The sequence below is a fragment of the Diabrotica virgifera genome, chromosome 6 (assembly GCF_917563875.1).
Source record: "Diabrotica virgifera virgifera chromosome 6, PGI_DIABVI_V3a".
NCBI classification, from domain to species: domain Eukaryota; kingdom Metazoa; phylum Arthropoda; class Insecta; order Coleoptera; family Chrysomelidae; genus Diabrotica; species Diabrotica virgifera.
The window spans coordinates 110,482,706-110,496,890 of NC_065448.1; the positions used below are offsets into that span (position 1 = coordinate 110,482,706).

Sequence of the window (14,185 nt, forward strand, 5' to 3'; positions counted from 1 at the left end):
AAATGTTTTTAAACAAATGTCAATAGTGTAAGTACTTTTTAAAATATTTAATTTATAATAACAAATTAGTTTTGACTCTTTTTCTCTCATATAAATACAAGGCGAATCCTGAACGTGATAGGATAAACTAGTTTGAGCTAAGCCAAATTATTTTATCCTGATATTGCTGACAGTTTGCGGAAGAATTGTGCAGTATCATTGCCTTCTTGCACTTACATCTGTTTGTGAAACAGTATTTGTTGCTGCTGCATTTGACAAAACCTTGTCCTGATCCAAGCGAATCCTTCGTAACTGCAACCCAACGATATTTTAAAACTTTAGTTTATAGCTAATACCTCTAAAAAAGATTGATAGGAAATGCCGAATCCTGATCTGAAGAAAAAAATTAAAAACCTATTAGAGACCTTAATATCCTAAAAATTTGAATAAATTATGAACTAACAAAAAATTAAACCATGAATAATGTAGTTTCTGAAGTGCACCAAGATTGGTGTACTTCAGAAGACCACCAACTTTGTAAAATCCTTCATCATTTGTCTTAAAAATAACTCCAGTTTATGTTTCTGAGAGCACATTTCCCTTTGTCAATATCTGAAATAGTCAAATTATCTCCAATGTTGGCTGGTAAATGAGGCTTGTCAGAATTTTATTTCATTTTGTTAGCCTATTTCACATGATTTTTTGATACACTTTTTCTACATTTGTGAATGTTATTGTCAGCTCAAAAACTCTTTCTTGGTAACTAACTTCTTCAACGTTATAACCACTGTGCTCTTTTAGATTAACACTGCAATAAAAATTCTCTATTATTCTCCTTTAAGTTGTCTTCATCCTCAATTTTTTTTATAATTTCTTACAGCAAACAGGAAGTCGAGAGTCCTACCCTCTCGTCCAAACAATGCCTTTTATGGCGATCGTTGTATCCCGGAATGATAGATGCGGTATTATATTTTGGACATATTACATATCGCAAGCCTTCTGAACTTTTCGTTGAATCGCTGTCTTTCATCCAAGAACTTATCATATTCTTAGTATCTTGATTGGCACGTTCAACGGATCCCTTGCTTTGATTGTGCCTGCGCCTTCTGTGCATAATTTTCAGTTTATGGCCAGAGACTGGCAAACTCACTTATAACATTATTGACGAGTTCCCTACCGTTGTCCGATTGAAGATCATTCAAATGGTACAAATCGTCCAAGAACATTGTTTGTTGGCACTAAACATGGAGTACTTCATAAACTATATTGAGGAATTTATTGTTTCTTACCTAATAATATCTAACTTTTTGGGGTATTAATGTCTCTATTAGGTAGACATTGTAATGAAAACCAAGTCTCTGAATTGTCGTTAATAGTTTCAACTATGAGAGATTCAGTTGGATCAGGACAAGGTTTTGTCAAATGCAGCTGTAACAAAAATTGTTCCACAATTATTATATTCTGCAATTCTTAGTGTCACCAAAGCACTGCATTGAAAAATAAATAATATTTTTTATAAATGAGATAGAATTATTATTGCTTTTATAAAATAAAACACTTTTTATAATATGAGTGTTTGTATTACCAATTGTCTTCTAGTTTTAACAACGAATCATTATCGTGTTAATAAAAATTAATATTTCTCCAATTGCACAGTATTTTATTCGATTTATCTATTTATTTTGGATTTGTAGGTATACTATTACTATAACGTTTATACTAAGCCGCACCAGAGTGCGTATATTAGGATTAACTAGTTTGGCCTATCGCGTTCAGGACAAACTAGTTTGAACAAATTTTGCTTATAATTTGCTCCTCTATTGATTTATGGGGTTATTTTTGATAAAATATTTCTCGAGAAGGGGTGGCATACTCTCCCGAGTAAAAGCGCAAGTTGACGCAGTATCACTTTTGTTTCTTGAGGTATCCTCTAAGCACTCACCAATTTTCATGAAAATCAATGGAGGTTCAACTAAATTGGAGATAAAACCTTCAGTAATTATAGTAGTTATTATTATTATATAGTTGTACCACATTCACTTTGCTCCGTGTAAAGGGTGCACATACACACACAGGTATTTTAAATGTAATCATTTTTTTTCGAATCCTCAGAAAACTAATAAGTATTTTTGAAAAATTTAAACGCAGGATGAAAGACTACTTTATTGCCGAGGGCCGAAAATCCCTTAGAATGAATAAAAAGTTTCTTTTGAATGAGATATTTGAAATTAAAAATCACACTAAATTTTCTCTTAGATTTTAACCCCTGTAACTTATTAAAATAAACATAGAAGTTTTCAGGGACTTTCGGCCCTCGGTAATAACGTAATTTTTCTTTCTGCGTTTAAATATTTCAAAAATACTTATTAGTTTTCTCAGGATTCGAAAAAAATTAATCCCATTTAAATAGCATTGAAGCCGAAAGTTCGTACCCATCCCTTTAATAAAACAAGCCAAATTGTAATTTGGAGATTTGCAATTCTCATTTAAGTACTGGATTGTTTCCGACAAATTTTTATTGGATCAAACTCGGCTTACATCATACCTACCTTTTTATATTTACACATGCTAAAAGCTAGGTTATTCACAAATTACTAATAACATTGTAAACATGAATCACGACACGCATATTTTCGATCGAAATTTGGAACGAATGCTCACTGAAAACAGTTGATGCCATAGAGACCGCCATAAACGTATCGACTTTAGTATACAACTAAGTGTTTAGTGTGGTATAAAAAAGGGCGGTAATTAAAATAAGTATTGGGTATATATTTACATCGAAGACAAAGTGGGGCTCAGATATCTGTAATTATTAATCGAAAAGATGTCCGAAGCATTTAAGAACCAAGCTACATGTGTAAGTCTTTAAAAATTAAATAGTACATATATTATAATTAAGGTTTCTTTTATAAATATAATGTAGGTTAGTTCATTAGACAAATTAAGGTCGATATTATTGTCTTACAAAAATTGGATAATTTAAATAGTTTATTGTGTTTTATATCCCATCTGTCATTTTAGATCTATTATATATTCCCGAAAATCGTGCGTTCAGATCTATTATATGTTCCCGAAAATCGTGCGTTCCTTTTACCCTCGCAGGACCAAACTTTTAGTAGAAACAGCGAGGAGCAAGGAGGGTCAATAAATGTCCACACATAAATTAATCAAAAACGTGCTTCTTTATTTAAACTAATTTAAAAATAACACTTTTATATTATTCCTAGACGTTAATGGAACAGTTAAAAGATACGAATTTATAATTTACTCGGAGACTTCGGCTTTAGTGGAATGGGAATCATCGTAGGATACAGAAACATTTTTGAAAAAAACTCATACAGAAGTAAAAACTTCAAGTTGAATACTGGTATAAAATCGCTTATTAAAAAACTTCATAAAATGTCGTGCAAAACGTTTTCGTTCTAATTCAGAACATCTTCAGTGCATTCTGCTAAGTAGTTGAAACTAGCACACTAATTAAAGTGGTAACATCGTAATATATGGTTTACATGTTAGATATAATAAAAATATGGTGAACTGCCCATTGAACTGGCAAGTACCTAGTTTTTCGAGCAGGGAAGCATGTTGCCCTTTAAGCATGTACTGATTTTAATCTTTTAACATCGACTGGTATTCACCATATTTTTATTATATCTAACATGTAAACCATATATTACGATGTTACCACTTTAATTAGTGTGCTAGTTTCAACTACTTAGCAGAATGCACTGAAGATGTTCTGAATTAGAACGAAAACGTTTTGCGCGACATTTTATGAAGTTTTTTAATAAACGATTTTATACCAGTACACAACTTGAAGTTTTTACTTCTGTATGAGTTTTTTAAACTATGGTATACAGCCAACTATTGGAATTTTTCCATTGATTTTATTTTAAACATTTTTGACTTCTTGCTGTGCTTACCGCATACATACTTACATTTTGAACAAACTATGGTTGTTTTTGCCCACTTAGGGCCAATTTCTCATATCGAGTTCAACTCCAGTTTAACCTGAACTTCTAGTAAACGTCAGTTTAAAGTCAAAATCGTCTTTCTCAATTCGCACGTTCAACCGATGGCAGTTTAAACTTGAACGATGCTTGAACGGTGGAATTCGGCCGTTCAAAGATTTCAGAACTCAGTTCAGATGATTCCATGGACTACGCATGCGTTGTATTAACACGAAACGCTGTCATAATATAAATATATCCTATTTTATTATATTAAGCCTAACGATAAACGATAACATTATTTTTGTTTTTATAACATTTATTTATAATTATTAAAATGACTATTTGACTATAAATACTTAAATTTAACTTTATTCAAAAACAGCATAAAAATGGTAGTTCAAAATGGCGACAGTTTTTTACCTTTTGCCATCTATTGGCATTTCTCGAAAGCTGTAGAACGAGCGCTGACATGAACGCGCAATGAGAAATGCATTTCAAACAAAACCACAGATCACGGGTGAACCTGGTTCAACTGAACCATAGATTAACGCAGGTATGAGAAATCGACCCTTATTGGCCTTTTTTCTTTTAGATTTTGATAATTTGACACATGAATGATATCGTCCCTTTCCATTTTGGGATGGTGTTGAAGGTATTCAAGGGGATTATTTTATAGTCCACTGTCAAGTTTTTATAAAAATATGAGGAAATAAATTAAATTATAGAAATGCTAATTATGCCATCTAATAGGGAAGTAGTACGCCGACAACTACTAATTATTTGAGATTTTTAGGAACAAAGGTATTTTGAAAATCGGATGTAATGCAATGTTGTGGATACTTTTTAACCCTCCTTGGTCCTTCTAGGGTTAAGGTATGAATATGTTACAGACAAGGATGTAAATTGGCCATTGACGTTAAAGACCAGGCATTGTCGTGAATGTCCATTTTCCCTGGTTATTAGCGACAATGCCCGGCCATTAACGACAAGAACCTTAGCTATTGGCCAATGTTGTAAAAAAATAACCTAAAATAATAGTTTTCATCAATAACCGGTCAATAACGACAGTGACCAAAAGCAAATGGCCAATGTTGATAAATAAATAAAATTAGGAATGATGTCCTATTTTTTTTTTATATAAGATAGCTTTTAAAGGCTAATTATTTTTATTTTGATAAGATAGTGGACCATGGCATTTTATAACACTTTTTACATACATTTACTACTAGATAGTAATTTCAGAACGAGCACAGAAATGAAGCAAATAATAAACATAACCTATCTTTTATTCTAAATTTCAACAATGACCGATTAACAACGGGCATTGTTGACATTGACCGGACAATGATGGAAATGTCCGGACAATGATGGAAATCAAGAATTTAAAATTATCATCAATGTCCAGTTTATATGGACAATAACGTTAATATCCGGTCATGGTCGAAAATGACTAATTCAACAGGCCATTGTCGATATTGACCGGTTATTAACGTTATTGGCCGGATTTACGTTATTGCCCGTAACAGATATAATACAGAATGTAGAACAAAAAGGTCCTATAATATTTTTTTCTAAACTTAACCGTTTCCAAAAAAAATTATTTTGTTCTCCATATAAGTAATAGTAGGGGAGTAAAGTATGCTAAATTTGCAGTCACTCGAGCGTTATGGGGACCAATTGGGTTGTGATTATTAGGTCCTAAAATCAAAAAAATTTAAGTAAAATTTTTCATTTTAACGGGAATTTTTTAATTTAATTTTCCATTTCCAACAATCGTTTTTTCGGATTATAGCGCCATCTATCCATAATTCGAAAAAATGTATCGAATAAAAGTTGCTTATTTTTACGTAAAGAATCCAAATCTGCAATAAAAATTCCATCTAAGATTTTAAAGTAACCACCCACCCCGACGCGGTGGGGGGGTCGTGTTTGGTATCATTCAATAGATTTTTCAAAAAAAATTTGAAAGTGTATTTTGCAGTTTTTCGATCTGATGTTCAATTAGCCAAATATCGCGGGATTTGTATTTAAAATTTAAAATTTACCCTCACCCCTCTCCGTGGGGGTCATGTTTAGTACCATTCGATAGATTTTTGAAAAATATTGAAGGCGTATTTTTTAGTTTTTCGATCTGACGTTCATTTCGCGAAATATTCGCTTTTCTTTTGTGAAAATTTTTGACTCACCCATTTTCTTACGCCCCGCTCAAATCGTCAGATTTTTTAAATATACACTCTCTTGCATGTACTTAACTTACCTTATCTTAATCTGACAATTTCGAGTATTTTTAACCATATATATTTTTTTCGGGCCCCCCTTACGAACCTCCCTGTGTTAAGAGCCAATATATGGTAGAGGTACATCTGCAGGGTACCAGGTTTCTCCCATATGATAATCTGACGCGCTCGAGTAACTGCAAAAATCCCCGCTTGGGATCCCCTACCATAAGTGAACTTTTATTTTCATAAAATTAAATAATCTGGCATTGTCGTACAAGAACTCGTTTATGACTTTAAAAAGTTAACCGAATGTAACCACTTGTTTATTTACTCTTAGGCATGGATTCCGCGTACCAAAAAAGTTTATTAATAGAGAGATTTTGCACCTCTTATTTTGCAATTCCGTTATGGTTATCGTTATACTACATCTGCGCAGTAGCGAATATATGATCCGTTATCGTTATTAAACATAAGGGATTCCGTAATTTACGGAGGTTTAAAGTAGTGCTTATCGTTATCGTTATAGTAATGGTTAAATTGCTTTGTTGCCAGAATGTAAAAAAATCAGTAAAATTACATTTACATAGATTCTTATTTTGATGACCTATAAATTAAAATATCAAAAACTGTATACGCTGACGATACAGCCATTCTTGCTGAAAATTTACAAGATCTTCAGACACTACTAAATTTAGTCAGTGAAGCAAGTTATCGGAGAGGCCTTAAAATCAACATTTCAAAAACAAAGTGGATGGCAGTTGGAAAGATTAATATAGATCAAGGTCAGCTTTCTCTTGATGGAGAGGAGTTAGAACGGGTAAATCATGTCAAGTACCTTGGCAGCTGGTTAAATGTAAATTGTGACTCTGATGAAGAGATAATAACTAGGATCGAAATATCAGGGAAGGCTTTTATGACCTGGAAACCAGTTTTATGCAACAGAAACCTGTCGATGAATATTCGAAAGAAAGTGCTGAAATGTTATGTGTGGTCTATCCTATTGTATGGTTGTGAGACATGGACGTTAAAAAACACAGTACTAAACAAAATAGAAGAATTCTAATTGTGGTGCTATCGACGAATCTTAAAGATATCGTGGGTTTCGCACACTTCCAATGAAGATGTTCTTCAAATGCTGAATTCAGAACGCCTTCTCATAGGCATCATAAAGAGGAGAAAAACAGAATACTTCGGCCATATAATTAGAGGAACTAAATACCATATGCTTCGCCTTATAATACATTTTAAAGTGGAGGGAAAGAGATGGATTGGTCGAAAGAAACTTTAATGGCTGCGTAATATTAGACAATTGTGTGGCTGCACAGTAGAATTATTTCACGCAGCAGCCGATAGAGAGAGATTTCAGGAAATTGTAAACATGATGACGGCCAACGTCTGAATACAGACACGGCAACTAAAGAAGAAGAAGAAGAAGAAGAAGAAGGATGCTAGGGGAGGCCAGGGCCCGACTTGAGCTGTAGCGCCATAGGAGAGGGAGTGTTCGATTTAAACATAACAACGGTCTAATGGAAACAATAAATAAGTAACCCGTGGCCTTTTCTTGTTGGTGTATAAATACATTACTAAATCACAACATACATAAGTTCATTAGCAGTCACTGCCAATCATATGTACACTAATAGAAACTATATTATATTTTATTTCGTAGAAGTTCTGTTCATTGCTAAGGGTTAACGTATCACGTTACAACGTTCCAAAAATAAAATTACGTTCCACAATTAAAACTTCTGTTCCAGTGTTCCCATACGTCAAAGTTTGTCCGACTAGACACCGTTAAGCTACTAACAAATTTTCAGCTTAAAATCTTTTTGAATTTTTTGTTTCACATGATCCAGTAACGAGTTCTGATGTCTATCGCAAAATCCATTTTTAAGGTGTCTGTAAAAATTTGCCATTGTTGGCTTATTTTTCAATATTTTTCCTTAAATGTTTTTTTTAATATTCTTTGAATTGCTTCAATTACTCTTTTTTAAATATTCTTTAAAAAACATACCTACAATACATACAAACATACATACATACAAACATACATACAATTACATATGTTTGAAAATCAAACAACAAATTCTTGTTTTGTTTGATGTTGACGAAGACAGGGTCTAATGTAAATACTAAAAGCACCTGCTAAATGGATATCCCTTTCTTTGATATTTATACGATTTATTACTTTACTATTAGATATGTACAACTGTAATTAAAGAAACCTATTATTTTTGAATTGTGGCTATCTATCTTTAGATTTTTTTATTGCACGTAGTTGCAAAATTTCAATTTACATACCAAAATGTATTTTGGTTTTTTTAACTAATATTTATTCACCTTAACTTTGTTTGTGTATTTGTTACTGATCTGATAGTAACTCTTAAACCTGTCAGTATTAAATTTGACTATCTAAAAACAAAACTAAAGCGCTAAATAGATTAAACCGTGCATGAGTCGTAAAAAAAACTTAAACATAATGTTAATAGTCTATGACTGTCTTCACTTGCGTATGCTATCATGGATGGTCACAGATACGGTGGTCAGAGTAAAAAAGGCAGAGGTTTTGGTTGATTAAAATAGTTATTTTCCTAACAAGTGCAGAAAGTAATACTTTTCCGCATGTGACTGCAGTTTGCCAAACGACGCGAAGCGGGAATTCGGCAAGCAGTCGAGTGCGGAAAAAAAACTTTCTGCAAGACTTAGGAAGAATATTTTTTCTACGAGTCTTTAAAAAATGACCAAATCTAAATCAATTAATTTAATTAATATGAAAATACATACACAAATTAATTCTTTGACAAGGTTGTCAAAACCAAACTTTCAATATAATTAGTTAGCATGACGACGGTCTTGGTTTCCATGATGATGATTCGAAACAACTGTTATTGTCTACCGATTTGACTTTCGAATATGTCAAAATAATTTTATTTCATCGAATTGTCTCATTAATTTCATTAAAACAGGAACACAATAAGATAGATTTGAAATAAAATAGTAAATAATATCTAAATATTAGTTTATTGCATGTATTATAATTATTTTAAGGCCATATTAAAATATCTAAACGCGTGAGGAAAAGTAAAACGCGTGCGGAAAAGTAAAACGCGTGCGGAAAAGTAAAACCGTGTGCGGAAAAGTAAAACGCGTGCGGAAAAGTAAAAATTTCTAAACTAAAACGCGTCCGCGAAAGTATACATTTTTGCACGCTCGTAGAAAAAATTATAATAGGTACTTTGTTTACAACTGGTGAGTGTAGCTGTATTATTAAACTGTAAACTGTAAACTGTAAACTGTGTAAACTGTATTGTAAATTACATCAATATGTATTCAATCTCTCTGAAAGCCAGACTTACCTTTACTTCGATTATTAATTGACTTTGTTCATTATTATTAATAACATTTCTTATTTTTTAATCTAACATATAGCCTCATAATCTTTTGTGGATTACTAATGGATTTTATACATTTTTAATGTTGGATTATGCAGATTGAGAGCATGAGAGGTGTATCATGATTGTTATATACAGTGCTCTTCAGATAAAATTATCCACCTGAAATAACTTTTGAACCACCAATTTTTAGAAAAATCGCAAAAACACGTCAAATAATACTTGAAGGGGGAGACATTATCCCATATTTAAGCTTACCGGGAATGGCACCCTCTCACCCCCGGAATCATCCCTTAATTTTTTTTTAAATAATACCCCCTTTTTTATTTTATATTTGGATTGTCCTCTTTGTACTGATTTCAAAAATGTATAACACTTGATGCTTATAGTGATTAGTTTATGAGAAAAATAAATACAAAAGCAACAAAACTGTATTGAAAAAAATTATTTTTTAACAATTTTATTACATACAAACATTTAGAATGAACATTTAACTACCAAAAATTTTAACAACAATAATTTAAAATTACTTTTGAAAGCTTGAATAATCAGTATTAAAATTTTTGAATAATTATTGTTAAAATTCAAAAGTAAAATTGAAACTGCAAAAGATGACGTCCATTAGCAGTGACACTGGGCACCATGTGCTCCGAGAGTCGGTTCTGATGGCGTATTCGTATTCAGCGACTTCTAAAGCCTCCAAGTAATCTGTTTGCATCAATTTAGTGCCGACAACCCTCTAACCTCCAGATGGCGTCCCTTAGCAGTGACACTGGGCACCATGTGCTCCAAGAGTCGGTTCTGATGGCGTATTCGTATTCAGCGGCTTCTAAAACCTCCAAGTAATCTGTTTGCATCAATTTAGTGCCGACAACCCTCTAACCTCCAGATGGCGTGCCTTAGCAGTGACCCTGGGCACCAAATGCTCCTAGGGTCAGTCCTGATGACGTATTCGTGTTCAGCAACCCCAAAAACCCCGCCGAGTAAAAAAATCTGGTCCTTAATATATTTATTTTGACATATTTATGCACTTTTGTATGCATTTTATGCATTTTAAAATGCAATTATGCCTTTCCACTCATTTTTCTATTGTAGACTTTTTTTATGACAGCATACTGAACAGAATTAATGCAAGTCTCTAGGACCTGTATTGAAAGATCGATGTATTCCGGTGGTTTTAGTGCTAAATGCCCTGGTTTATGTGGATGCCCTGTCTCCATATTAGTACGGTTAACACATTTTAGTCAAATAATCGACAGAATTACTTCTTTACTAAACTATCGAATTTGAACTAGTGAACCTCTGTGACATTTCAAATTTTAACATTTTTATTACAAAAATAATCTTTATTATTAGCATTTTCCTTCTTTCGTTTTTTTGCTTTTTTTTCACACAAAGATATTATTTATGTTTTCCATTTTGGATGCAATTTTAGGAATTAAAACTTTTTAAATCGGGACTTATTGCTGTTTATTTCTTAATTTAATATCTCCTGATTGATTTGGAATATTTTGTTATTTGTACCCAACCTACCCAACGAGTAGACATTGGCGTAACTTATTAGGTTGATTTCATTACATAGTTATACATTTTTAATTACGAATAATGCCGTTTATACAAAATTATTGTTAATACTTTCCTCTCTCTGGACATGAGTTGTCTAATTTGAGTTTATTTTAGAATTTTTTCCAATTTTTTTTCAAATAGTCAAATTCAGGCGGACTTTAGTTCTTTTCTGTAGTGTTCTATTTTGTATTTTAACAAAGTTTTGTGATTTATTTAGTGTATATTTCTGTTTCATACGGTTAATAAATATAATCCAATACAATCCAGGCTTTACATACCTGCTATTCCTACTACAATATATGCAGAACTATCGTCAGTTGATCCATATCAGTGTTATTGTCGATGGCAATTGCAACAGTTTTATTTTTGTTTACAAATGGGTTCATTTTGTAACAAAAAGGAAATCAAACGTGACTACAATATAACGCTTAGGTGTACCGGAAACAGTAATTATTTTGATTTACCTCTAGGTACTACACAATTGAATTGATGACATAGAACCTCTTCAAGGCCGATAAAAATTATCAACTGTTTTATTGTTTAATTATTCCTAGAGGTGGAACATAAAAGGATGATCTGAAAACCACAAAGAACAATAATTATTAGAATTAATAACTAATCATTATCATACCATGAAAGCTACTAGCTTTTGCTATGTCGACACCTGTATAATATACAGTGAGCATCTAAAGTTTGGAAAACATTAATTTTTTCGTGAATGGGCGATTTTGGAAATAAATCCCGAAACAGGTCGATTTTTATTTTTAAATTATGATTTTTGGCATACATATCATACTAGTGACGTCATCCATATGGGCTTCATAACGTAATCGATGATTTTTTTTTAAATAAGAATAAGGGGCGAAAGATTATTCAAAAATATTGACATATTTATTTATAAAGGGGGCCAAATTTTTTTAATTAAATTAATTTACACAAAAAGAAGAATGCACGTAATTTACTTACTTCAAAATACATTCTATTGTTGTCAGAAAACGGAAAAAAAATATTTCATAAATTAACATTGCTTTTTGCTTAAATTAATTATTGAAACTTCCAAGAGGCCGGTGGGTGCCAAATTTTCACCAAATTCAATTACCAATTAATCAACGAGAGCGACTAACTTTAATTACACCGAAGGAGATCAAAGATGAAATTAATCATTTGAATGAAAAGAAGGCACCAGGCACTGATCTCATAACAGCAACAATGCTAAAACAACTTCCTAAAAAAGGTATAATGAAGTTATTGTACATATTAAATGCAATCTTAAGACTTAATTATTGGCCTATATCACTAAAAATTGCCCAAGTAATTATGATACCGAAACCTGGTAAAGCTTTAACGGATGTTTCATCATACCGCCCAATAAGTCTACTGCCAATAATGTCAAAACTTCTTGAAAAGCTGTTACTTAAAAGAATTATGAGCGACCTAGAATTCCAAAACTGGATCCCAGAACACCAATTTGGATTCCGGCAAGGTCATTCTACAGTGCAACAATGCCATCGCATATCAAATGTAATTAATAGAGCTTTGGACAATAAACAGTATTGCACAGCAGCCTTTCTGGACATCAGCCAAGCATTTGATAAGGTATGGCACCCAGGATTACTTTATAAAATCAAAAAATCCCTACCCAACAAATACTTTGACTTATTAAAATCATATCTAAATCACAGAGAATTTGAAACTAAAGTGGAGGATGAACTATCAAACCGTAACAAAATTCAATCAGGAGTCCCACAAGGTAGTATATTGGGTCCACTTCTTTATGTACTGTACACATCCGATTTACCAACCTCTCCACAAACCACCATTGGAACTTTCGCTGATGACACAGCAATATTTGCAACTGAAGAGGATCCAAGAGCTGCAGTATTAAAACTTCAAGAACACCTAGACCAAATTGGACAGTGGTTAAAGAAATGGAAGATAAAAGCTAACGAAACTAAGTCAACACATATAACTTTCACACTAAGGAAAGACCAATGCCCAAATATTAGCCTTAATCAAGTCAACATACCACAACAGAACATCGTCAAATACCTGGGGCTTCATCTTGATTCTAAATTAAACTGGAAACAACACATTTTAAAGAAAAAGAAACAAATTGAGTTGAGAGTGAAAGAAATAAATTGGCTTATAGGTAGAAAATCTCGACTCTCAATTGAGAACAAACTGCTGATTTATAAAACAGTCATCAAACCTATATGGACGTACGGTATAGAACTATGGAGTTGTGCCAGCAAATCAAACACAAAAATTATCCAAAGAACTCAATCAAAAATTCTACGCACCATCGCAAATGCCCCGTGGTACATTTCCAACCAAACCCTTCATACAGACCTAAACATCCCGTTAGTCAGCACAGTAATTCAAGAAAGAGCCAACAGACATCACGAGAAATTGGAAGACCACCCCAACCAATTAATATTACCATTACTGCAGCCACTAAACAACAGAAGATTGCGAAGATTATGGCCCATAGATCTTCGCTGAAACTGAGGTGAAACCGCTGGGTGATGTACCTCATAACGCCATTTTAGTGTACAATAATACATTGATATATGTTATTGTACTTGTTATCAAATTAGCTTATAGAATATGTAATTCTGATTGTTAATAAATGCTTACAAAAAAAAAAAAAAAAAAAAACCAAATTCAAATTTTAAATTCAAATTTCTTTTATTAAAGTATCGAAATATTTGATACTTGGTTTAAAAATCTTACAAAGTTGAAGATGAACAATACGACAAGTATTTTAGTTAAGTGTTGAGCATACGATAATAAATATGAGGAACTTATAATCATTTTCTACTTTTTAACGAGAATACATTGAGCGAAAAGTTTTAACTCCTCAGTAGTCGCTCGCGGATTATAGTCCAGGGTAATAAGGATTTTCTCGGGACACTCAAAGATCCAGGTAGCTGACTACTTTTTTAGTTATTGTAGACCTATAGGAAGAAAACCTACCTGTTTCCTGCCTAGAGTTCGAGTCCGTTTTTTAATTATTAACAATTTAGAGCAAAAATCGCAATTTTTTCGATTTTTTGCACTCCATTCAAAAACT

General features: G+C 32.6%; 1 protein-coding gene across 1 annotated transcript in view; it reads left to right on the forward strand.

Moving 5' to 3' along the window:
* The window catches only part of LOC126885948 (proton-coupled amino acid transporter 1-like), a 575,934-nt gene that overhangs the window by 317,376 nt on the left and 244,373 nt on the right, over nt 1–14,185 (forward strand). The gene's annotated exons all lie outside the window — the stretch shown is intronic.